This window comes from Odocoileus virginianus, unplaced genomic scaffold, assembly GCF_023699985.2.
Source record: "Odocoileus virginianus isolate 20LAN1187 ecotype Illinois unplaced genomic scaffold, Ovbor_1.2 Unplaced_Scaffold_4, whole genome shotgun sequence".
In the NCBI taxonomy this organism is placed as follows: domain Eukaryota; kingdom Metazoa; phylum Chordata; class Mammalia; order Artiodactyla; family Cervidae; genus Odocoileus; species Odocoileus virginianus.
Genome location: NW_027224266.1, coordinates 3024114 through 3029019, shown reverse-complemented (window position 1 = coordinate 3029019; position 4906 = coordinate 3024114).

The window sequence follows — 4906 nt, the reverse complement described above, 5'->3', positions numbered from 1 at the left end:
GAAAGCTGAGCGCCGAAGAATTGATGCTTTTGAACTGTGGTGTTGGAGAAGACTCTTGAGAGTCCCTTGGACAGCAAGGAGATCCAGCCAGTCCATCCTAAAGGAGATCAGTCCTGAGTGTTCATTGGAAAGACTGATGCTGAAGCTGAAACTCCAATACTTTGGCCACCTGATGCGAAGAACTGACTCATTTGAAATGACCTTGATGCTTGGAAAGATTGAAGGTGGAGGAGAAGAGGATGACAGAGGATGAGATGGTTGGATGGCATCACCAACTCAATGGACATGAGTTTGGGTAAACTCCAGGAGTTGGTGATGGACAGGGAGGCCTGGCATGCTGCAGTCCATGGGGTCACAAAGAGTCGGACATGACTGAGCAACTGAACTGAGCTGAACTGAATATTCCATTGTATATATGTCCCACATCTTCTTTATCTATTCATCTGTCAATGGACATCTAGGTTGCTTCCATGTCCTGGCTATTGTAAATAGTGCTGCAGTGAACATTGGGGTACATGTGTCTTTTTGAATTATGATTTTCTCAGAGTATATGCCCAGTAGTGGGATTGCTGGGTCATATGGTAGTTCTATTTTTAGTTTTTAAGGAACTCCATACTGTTCTCCATAGTAGCTGTATCAATTTACATTCCTACTAAGAATGCAAAAGTGTTCCTTTACACCCTCTTCAGCATTTACTTAAACTCAGTATTTCTTAATGGTTATTTCATTTACTTGTTCTTTTCAGAAGGTATGTGGGTAGTTACTCATATCCAACAAGGAAATTATTTGGGGCTTTTTATTTTCTCCTTTTATTCAAAATATTCATTTAAAAGATAGCAGACACATATGATAGCTAAAGGAGAAGGCAATGGCACCCCACTCCAGTACTCCTGCCTGGAAAATCCCATGGACAGAGGAGCCTGGTAGGCTGCAGTCCATGGGGTCGTGAAGAGTCGGACACGACTGAGAGACTTCACTTTCACTTTTCACTTTCATGCATCGGAGAAGGCAATGGCAACCCACTCCAGTGTTCTTGCCTGGAGAATCCCAGGGATGGGGGAGCCTGGTGGGCTGCCGTCTATGGGGTCGCACAGAGTCGGACATGACTGAAGCGACTTAGCAGCAGCAGCATGATAACTAAAAATACCCTAAGACAAACTTATGTTTAATGTTATTTGCTTATCTTTTTTAAGATTCCTTAAAGTATATTTCACACTAGCTGCAAGGATACAGCCAAAGTAATAATTGTTTTAATCCCTAGAAATAAAATACTTATTAGTTAGTTTATTGATGATCTTAAACTAGTAACTGGCTATTTCCATGTCTCTCTAATATCCAACCAAACAAATACTAGAAGCTTTCCTTTGTCTTAAAGATTTATGCATTATTCTGTCATTCTTTTTGCCGGTTTCTGTTCATTTTAAAGAATTTTCATTTTCTCTTTTCCTTAATATTCTTCAGTCATATTTTCATCTTCTGACTTTATACTTATTAAAATAATATGTAACCACACCTTCTTTTCTAGCTATATTCCTCTACTGTGTTGTGCACATATAAGAAGAAACACACAGCAAATACAGATAACAAATACAAACACACTCAAAGATCTCTGGTATCTGGCATTAAATGTTAATCCTTAGAAATAGCTCCCTTAAAGGCCTTTTGTATGTTTTGGAAAGAGAGGAGAAACAATTTCAAGCAGCTCAGCAAATATGTCAAGTAAAAATGAAGCTAATATTTATTTGTAGGGGCATTTATCATATTTAGATGCACAAACATTTGACCATTTTTAGTCTGCCTTCAAATTGAATGACAAATTCCTTCCAAAGACTGTAGAATAATTATTATGGGAAATGTTTTCAGTGCCTATGTCTCAGAATGAAAAAGGGCTTTTGAAGGGCAGTTTAACTCTTGAGCAAATATTGAGAATCTTTTGAGTAATCTAAGGAAGAAGAAAAGTCATCCCTGAAAATCGATCTGTTGGGAAAAAAAAAAATCCTTTTCAATTCCATCATCATGTGATACTTTAATGGACCTAGGAGGAAAGCAAAACACAATAATTAAAGAAAAAAGAAAGGCAAATTAAAGAACCACAGTAATATTAATGTGGAAATGGGTACCTTGGCAGAATCAAGGCAAAATTCTAAATAAATGATTTTGTAATGGACCCATCTGTCTCCTTTACAAAACCACCTTATAACCTGGCACAAATTTTTTGTATGTTGAGCTAAAAAGAACCTAAGGAATTGGAATTTCTCATGGGTAGTAGGTAAGCAGTCTTTGTTCTCATTTGTCTTGAATTATAACTGATCATGATGGCTTGAACAGTCTTGGTGAGTAATTTTCTAAGTCCAAGCTGCCAAATTTCAAAGGACAATACTCTCAATGCATCCATTCATTTGCTTCCTTTTTTCCCCTCTTTTACAAACCAAAGTTAATCGTCTATGATTGGTTATCCTAATGAACTGAGAGTCTCAAATTCAATCACAATTACAGGTGATATATGGAGCCTTACAGAACGTAAGAAACATTTGCTTGGTGCAAATAAATCAACAGCTTGTATATTTTGGTTTATAACACTTCTTTCTGTGCTCTCCCTGTGCAAACCAACCCCCACCACTGTCATTTACTCGACCATACTCATAAAGCTCCTATACACCAGTGTGTTGCCAGAGTAAAGGCATCTTGTTGGATGCTAGGCACTAGAACTATACAGATGACAAAACAGGTTTGCCATCCTCAAGGAGCTACCTGTATAGTGAGAAAGACAGACATGCAAACAAATAATTATAACCAAGTATTAACTGGTAGCAAAATGAGGTTAGGTATAAGGCTCCATGAGCACATGGAAGAGAACCAAAGAAAGGTCTAAAAGAAAAATGACGTGCTAAATTTGTTTAGGTCTGTAATATAACAATCACAACAGTAGCCACAATTCATCGAGTACTTAATACATTTCACACACAGTGCTAAGCACCTAATATGATTTATTTTGTTTAATTATTGTAATAACCCAGGAGACAAATATTATCATTTCCTCCATTTACACATCAGAAAACTTGAGTGTGGAGCTCACTGGCACATTGCTAATCAGTGAAGCCAAGGCTTGGGTCAAAAAATCTGTCCATTTTCAAGGTGTTTTTTTCCTTAATTTTTTTAACTTTTAAATTTTGTTTTGAAATAATTTTACTCTTAAAGAAACATTGAAAGAATAGTACAAAGAATTCCCATATATCCTTATCTAGGTTCCCCAGTGGTAATATTTTATTATGTTTACTTCATCATTCTCTTCTCCCTCTCAATAGGTAGTAGATTGATGGCTTGATCATTTTTCCTGTGCATCAATTAATAGTAAGTTTCAGGCATGATACCCGCTTATCTCTGCTACAGAGTGAATGTTTGTGTCCCCTTCCAAATTCATACATTAAATACTAATGCCCAGTGTGTTTCACCAGACACCAAATTGGCTAATGCCTTGGCCTTGGAATTTCCAGCCTCTAGAACTGTAAGAAATAAACCTCTTTTGTTATAATATTTTTATCATAGATGCCTGAACATACTAAGACAGTTGCTAAATACTTTAGGGTTTATTTCCAAAATGACAAGGACCCTCTTCTATATAATTACATTATGACTACCAAAATCAGGAAACTAATAGTGATACAATACTATTGTCTAATCAATAGACCTTATTAACAATATGGTAATTGTCTCAGTGCTTTTGAACTGCGGTGTTGGACTGATGCTGAAGCTGAAACTCCAATACTTTGGCCACCTGATGCAAAGAACTGACTCATTGGAAAAGACCCTGATGCTGGGAAAGATTGAAGGTGGGAAGAGAAGGGGACGACAGAGGATGAGATGGTTGGATGGCTATCACCGACTCAATGGACATGAGTTTGAGCAAGCTCCGGGAGTTGGTGATGGACAGGGAGGCCTGGCGTGCTGCAGTCCATGGGGTCGCAAAGAGTTGGACACGACTGAGTGACTGAACTGAACTGAACTAGATAAGAGACAATAAAAAGGAGAGCAAGAAAAGGAAAAGAAAAAAAAATAAGAAAAGCCATAGAAACAGATTTTTTTAGTATCTTTTCTTTGTCAGGCACCAAGATAGTTTCACACATAACTTCTCATTGTATCTCTGCAACCATTTCTCAGGGTAGAGATAATGATTATCACCTTATAGATAAGAAAGCAGAGCTTCAGGATTTCATTGACTTGCTCCATCCTCTGCTTCTCTAGTGGTTCAGACAGTAAAGCATCTGCTTGCAATACAGGAGACCTGGATTCGATCCCTGAGTTGGGAAGATCCCCTGGAGAAGGGAATGGCTACCTGCTCCAGTATTCTTGCCTAGAGAATTCCATGGACAGAGGAGCCTGGTGGGCTACAGTCCATGGGGTCACAGAGTCAGACATGACTGAACAACTGACACACACACACACACACACACACATGCACACCCTAGGCAGGAAGGCAGAGAACTAGGAATTGAACCTCTCTAGATCATATTTGATGGAGAAGGCAATGGCACCCCACTCCAGTACTCTTGCCTGGAAAATCCCATGGATGGAGGAGCCTGGTAGGCTGTGGTCCATGGGGTCGCTAAGAGTCGGACATGACTGAGCAACTTCACTTTCACTTTTCACTTTCATGCACTGGAGAAGGAAATGGCAACCCACTCCAGTGTTCTTGCCTGGAGAATCCCAGGGATGGGGGAGCCTGGTGGGCTGCCGTCTATGGGGTCACACAGAGTCGGACATGACTGAAGTGACTTAGCAGATCACATTTGAAACCAGTCTTCCTCCACCCAGTGCTGCCTCTATACAGTTTTAATGTTAACTCACATCCTATATTCTATTTTTGTAATTGGCCAGCTCTCTACAACTTACATAGTAACTCTTTATT